This window comes from Mus caroli, unplaced genomic scaffold (assembly GCF_978045245.1).
Source record: "Mus caroli unplaced genomic scaffold, Mus_caroli_1 scaffold_15, whole genome shotgun sequence".
NCBI lineage: Eukaryota > Metazoa > Chordata > Mammalia > Rodentia > Muridae > Mus > Mus caroli.
The window spans coordinates 111,198,018-111,204,609 of record NW_028227270.1 but is presented as its reverse complement, the minus strand read 5'-3'; the positions used below and the strand labels follow the sequence as shown (position 1 = coordinate 111,204,609).

Below are 6,592 nucleotides of genomic sequence, written 5' to 3'. Positions count from 1 at the left end.
CCTGAATAGAACAGCAAAGGCTTGTGCTGTAAGATTGAGAATCGATAAATGGGACCTCATAAATTTGCAAAGCTTCTGCAACGCAAAAGACACTGTTAGTAAGAGAAAAAGACCACCAACAGATTGGGAAAGGATCTTTACCTATTCTAAATCAGATAGGGGACTAATATCCAATATATATAAAGAACTCAAGATGGTGGACTCCAGAAAAATCAAATAACCCCATTAAAAAATGGGGCTCAGAACTGAACAAAGAATTCTCACCTGAGGAATACCGAATGGCAGAGAAGCACCTGAAAAAATGTCCAACATCCTTAATCATCAGGGAAATGCAACTCAAAACAACCCTGAGATTCCTCCTCACACCAGTCAGAATGGCTAAGTTCAAAAATTCAGGTGACAGCAGATGCTGATGAGGATGTGGAGAAAGAGGAACCCTCCTTCATTGGTGGTGGGATTGCAAGCTTGTACAACCACTCTGGAAATCAGTTTGGCGGTTCCTCAGAAAATTGGACATAATACTACCAGAGGATCCAGCAATACCTCTCCTGGGCATATATCCAGAAGATGTTCCAACTGGTAAGAAGGACACATGCTCCACTATGTTCATAGCAACCTTATTTATAATAGCCAGAAGCTGGAAAGAACCCAGATGCCCCTCAACAGAGGAATGGATACAGAAAATGTGGTACATTTACACAATGGAGTACTACTCAGCTATTAAAAAGAACGAATTTATGAAATTCCTAGGCAAATGAATGGACCTGGAGGGCATCATCCTGAGTGAGGTAACACAATCACAAAGGAACTTACACAATATGTACTCACTGATAAGTGGATATTAGCCCCAAAACTTAGAATACCCACGATATAAGATACAATTTGTTAATCGCATGAAACTCAAGAAGAACGAAGACCAAAGTGTGGACACTTTGCCCCTTCTTAGAATTGGGAACAAAACAACCATGGAAAGAGTTACAGAGATAAAGTTTGGAGCTGTGATGAAAGGATGGACCATCTAAAGACTGCCATATCCAGGGACCCTTCTCATAATCAGCTTCCAAACGCTGACACCATTGCTTACACTAGCAAGATTTTGCTGAAAGGATCCAGATATAGCTGTCTCTTGTGAGACAATGCCAGGGCCTAGCAAACACATAAGTGGATGCTCACAGTCAGCTATTGGATGGATCACAGGGCCCCCAATGGAGGAGCTAGAGAAAGTACCCAAGGAGCTAAAGGGATTTGCAACCCTATAGGTGGAACAACATTATGAACTAACCAGTACCCCAGAGCTCTTGACTCTAGCTGCATATGTATGAAAAGATGGCCTAGTCGGCCATCACTGGAAAGAGAGTCCCATTGGACACACAAACTTTATATGTCCCAGTACAGGGGAACGCCAGGGCCAAAAAGTGGGAGTGGGTGGGTAGGGGAGTTGGGGGGGGGTGCATTGGGTACTTTTTGGATAGCATTGGAAATGTAAATGAGGTAAATACCTAATAAAAAAATTAATTCTAAAAAAAAAAGGAAAAAAAATAAAATACTTGAGAAGACAGAAGTTTATTTCTCAAAGCTCTAGGGGTGGGAAATCTAAGGTCGAGCCACTATGTCTTTCTGTCTGTGGAGGGCTCTTTATTCTGCTTCCAAAATGGCACCTTGCAGCTGTTTTCTGCAGAGGGCACAAATGCTGTGTCACCACTAGCCCCAAGGTCAGAAGGGGTGAGTGCCATGTCCTCTGCAGCTCTGCTACAGGATCCTTATTCCCATGTGAGGGTGGTGCCCTCAGGGGTTATAGGGTCCTTGGTCCCGTGTGAGTGTGGGGCCCTCAGGGGTTAATGTTTCTCAAATCTCCATCTCCTAATACAGCTGCAATGGGGGTGAAGTTTCTCTTGCTCTCTTCTTCTCTTGAGGCAGAAGGATCTGTCTACTTTGGTTCATTATCCCATCATGTCAGGGAAGGCATGGCAGGAGATGCAAGCTTGCTGCTCACTCTGCATCTGCATTCAGGAAGCAAAGAGCAATGGGTGCCAGTAATCAGCTTGTCTGCTGCCTCCTCCACTCTCTCCTCCTCCCCCCTTCCTCTTCCCTCTCTTCTTCCTCTCCCTCTTCTCCCTCCCCCTCTTCTTCTTCCTTCCCCTCCTCCTTCCCCCTTTTCCTCCCCCCCTTCCTCCCCCTCTTCCTTCCCCTCCCCTCCTCCCTTTCTTCCTCCCCCTCCTCTTCCCCTTCTTCCTCCTTCCCCACACCTCCTCTTCCTCTTCCTCCCCCTCCCCCAACCCCCTCTACCTCCCCTCCTCCTCTTCCTCCCCCTTCTTCCTCCTTCTCTTTCCCTCCTCCTCTTCTTCCTCCCCCTCTTCCTCCTCCCCTCCTCCTCCCTGCTTCCTTCTCCTCTTTCCTTCCCACCATCTGTCTCTCCCCTTCTCTCCATTCCCCTTGTCTCTATACACCCAGGACTACTTTATGTCCCTGGACTTGTCATCCTAGGCCTTCCTTGTCCTCATTCACTGGTCTCAACACCACTCCACTTCAGTGTCCCTCACTTCCTCGCTTGGGTATCATGGCTCTGAGAGCCAGCCACAAGGCCAGGTGCACAGGTGGATTGCAGACTGGGAAGAGTGCCCCAGAAACAGCTTCTCTGGGGAATGCAGAGCTGTATTGTGTTGCTAAAGGACTCAGTAGCTGGGAGTAACTTCTGGGGAGGGTAGCATAGAGTCCTCTTAACATCTGGTCATGCAGAGTCCAAGCCATCTACCCACACATCCATTCCTGTACAAACCTGCTCCTGGTCCCACTGACAACCTTAGCTCTCTAAGAAAACTCCGACTTAAGCCACCTGCTTAGGGGATGATGGGTCCCATTTACTCGCTGGAAATGGATAGCTCTGTTAACTGGCAGTTTTAAAAGTGGTTTTCCCAGATGTTACGCTCACCCAAATTCTGCTTATATGGCCCACCCTCTCCACACACACTTATTCCCTCTGATTCTTCATGAGCGTAATGTTCACAGTCGTGAATAAGTAGAGAAATGGTCAGAACACAGCTTAGTTAGTAGAGTGCTTGTTTGGCAAGCACAAAGCCCCAGGTTTGATCCACAGCATTGCGCAAACTGGCCATGATAATGCATGTCTGTAATTCCAGAACTTGGGAGGTAGAGGACAGGCACTCAGAAAGTCAAGGTCATCCTGAGCTACAGTTAAGAGACTAATGTCGCTAAAGGCTCCCCCCACCCCCCTGGTCTCTCTGTCTCTCTCTTTCTCTGAAAATTGCTTGAAAGCAGTCATTTCTGCTGAGAAAGATTATCAGCTTGGGCTCCAGCTATGACTGAGTCTGTGTCCAGCCCTTGGGCACATCTGGCCTTTGATTGTGCTGTTATCTGACAGTTATTGACTTGAGCTGTGCATGAGCCTTGTGCCGAGGCTGCCAGGAAATTTGGAATCCAATATAATTTACTTACTACTCATTCTCTCTGCCCCAGGATAAACGTCTGTATTTTTTTTTCTTTTCTTTTAAAAAGTGATTAAACTTTTCCCGGGTGGGTTGGCAAGTCTGGCATTTTGTAATTGACTAGATACAGTAGATTCTTAGACGTTCTCACCAGGATTGGGTGGGCGGCAAGGCGAGGCGAGAGCTGCACAGGGCCCTACGCGGCCGCATAAGCATGTCGGACTTCGAAGAGTTCGAGGCAGCTCAATGAGAATAAACAAGAATGGGACAAGGAGAATCGGCACAGGAAGCATAGTCACAGTCGGCAGAGTAGTCACAGTAGGCAGAAGCTGAGATTGAAAGTGCAGGAGCAGGAGCAGGAGCAGGAGCAGGAGCAGGAGCAGGAGCAGGAGCAGGAGCAGGAGCAGGAGCAGGAGCAGGAGCAGGAGCAGGAGCAGGAGCAGGAGCAGGAGCAGGAGCAGGAGCAGGAGCAGGAGCAGGAGCAGGAGCAGGAGCAGGAGCAGGAGCAGGAGCAGGAGCAGGAGCAGGAGCAGGAGCAGGAGCAGGAGCAGGAGCAGGAGCAGGAGCAGGAGCAGGAGCAGGAGCAGGAGCAGGAGCAGGAGCAGGAGCAGGAGCAGGAGCAGGAGCAGGAGCAGGAGCAGGAGCAGGAGCAGGAGCAGGAGCAGGAGCAGGAGCAGGAGCAGGAGCAGGAGCGAGCCGAGATCTGTGCAACCCAACCGGGACCAGCGCTGTGCCTCTCGGGATAGGAGACGACGAAGCAAACCTTTGACCAGAGGAGCTAAAGAGGAGCACGGTGGATTGATTCGTTCTCCTCGCCATGAGAAGAAGAAGGTGCGTAAATACTGGGACGTGCCACCACCTGGCTTTGAGCACATCACCCCAGTGCAGTACAAGGCCATGCAAGCTGCGGGTCAGATTCCAGCCACTGCCCTTCTCCCGACCATGACTCCTGATGGTCTGGCTGTGACCCCAACGCCAGTGCCTGTGGTTGGGAGCCAGATGACCAGACAGGCCAGACGTCTCTACGTGGGCAACATCCCTTTTGGCATTACTGAGGAGGCTATGATGGACTTCTTCAACGTCCAGATGCACTTGGGGGGGGAGGTGATGTTGACGCAGGTCCCTGGCAACCCAGTCTTGGCTGTGCAGATAAATCAAGACAAGAATTTTGCCTTTTTGGAGTTCCGATCAGTGGATGAGACGACCCAGCCCATGGCCTTTGATGGCATCGTCTTCCAGGGCCAGTCATTGAAGATTCGAAGGCCTCATGACTACCAGCCATGCCTGGCATGTCAGAGAACCCCTCTGTTTATGTGCCTGGAGTTGTATCCACTGTAGTCCCAGATTCTGCCAACAAGCTGTTCATTGGGGGTTTGCCCAATTACCTAAATGATGACCAGGTAAAAGAGCTGCTGACATCCTTTGGGCCTCTCAAAGCCTTCAACTTGGTCAAGGATAGTGCCACAGGGCTCTCCAAGGGCTATGCCTTCTGTGAGTACATGGACATCAACATCACAGATCAGGCCATTGCGGGGCTGAATGGGATGCAGCTAGGGGCCAAGAAGCTGCTTGTCCAGAGGGCGAGTGTAGGAGCCAAGAATGCCATGCTGAGCACCATCAATCAGACACCTGTGACCCTTCAAGTGCCCTGCCTGATGAGCTCTCAGGTTCAGGTGGGCGGTCACCCAACTGAGGTCCTGTGCCTCATGAACATGGTGCTGCCTGAGGAGCTGCTGGACGACAAGGAGTATGAGGAGACTGTAGAGGACGGACAAGGCGAGTGCAGCAAGTATGGGCTGGTCAAATCCATTGAAATTCCCCGCCCCGTGGACAGCGTCGAGGTGCCTGGCTGTGGAAAGATCTTTGTGGAGTTCACCTCTGTGTTTGACTGCCAGAAAGCCATGCAGGGTCTAACCGTTGCAAGTTTGCCAACAGACTGGTGGTCACAAAATACTGTGATCCTGATTCTTACCACCATCGGGACTTCTGGTAGAGGTGGCTGGGGAAGGGTGGGGGCAGGGCTGGCTGGGGACTTTCCCCCCCACCTGTCCCCTCCTCCTTTCCCCCCTCTTGAAGAAGATGGGCAGAGGAGTGACAGCCGAATGACAGCCGGCAGCAACTGGAATGGCAGCAATTAAGGGGGGTGGGGGTGGGGGGCTAGGGCAGGAAGGGGACTAGGCAAGTGCACACAGGCCCACACAGGCCCACACAGACACAGAGGGAACGGGCTGGGATGGGGACTGTGTGCACAGCAGGGCAGGTAGGACCTCCACAGCCCCTTCCCAAACAGCCTCTTATCCCTTACACACCTTTCCTCCTCTCTTCCCCCATGGTAGGAACATAGCGTGTTTATATTTTATGGCCAAACTATTTTGAATTTTGTTGTCTGGCCCTTAGTGCCCCGCCCTCTCCCTCTGCAGGACCACAGGTCCTGTCCTCTGGCTTCTGGTCCTCCCTCTTCTCCACCCTGGTTTCTTTTTTTGTTTTTTTTTTTGTTTTGTTTTGTTTTGTTTTGTTTTTTTTTTTTTTTTTTTGGTTTTTTGGTTTTTTGAGACAGGGTTTCTCTGTATAGCCCTGGCTGTCCTGGAACTCACTCTGTAGACCAGGCTGGCCTCGAACTCAGAAATCCGCCTGCCTCTGCCTCCCGAGTGCTGGGATTAAAGGCGTGCGCCACCACGCCCGGCTTCCACCCTGGTTTCTTAAGTAGTTGGTTCTTCTCCTTAGTCTTCCTGACTCAACCCTGTCCTGCTCCCCCTCTCTGTGGCAGTTTCATATTTGCTAATACGAATTTGCTCATTAGACATTTTGTTGTATTAAAAAAAAAAAAAAAAAAGAAGTTCTCACCAGCTCTGCTGTATCTAGGCAGCAACTTTCTCAGGAAATAGCATCACTTAACATCAAGCCCTCTGTATTAGTGCCTACAGCAAGGACCCTCATCTCAGCCTAGTTGCTAGGTACGCCTAGATGTCATCCTGGGGAATTCCCTAGTCAGAAGTCAGGGTGACCAGGCTAGGAGTTGAGGAGCAGGGGGCCTCTGCCCTATGCCATAGTGGATACTTTACATCTGGACTTTTCTTCCTTTATAAATACAGAGCATAAAAGGCACCTGCAGTTTCTCAGCTATCAGCAGCTTTGGGAGCTGGTGGAGC

At 50.2% G+C, this 6,592-nt stretch overlaps 1 pseudogene; it reads left to right on the top strand.

The window, feature by feature from the left end:
- The first annotated feature begins 4,162 nt into the window (after window positions 1–4,162).
- On the top strand, window positions 4,163–5,436 carry LOC110308385 (splicing factor U2AF 65 kDa subunit pseudogene; annotated as a pseudogene).
- Window positions 5,437–6,592: the final 1,156 nt, after the last annotated feature.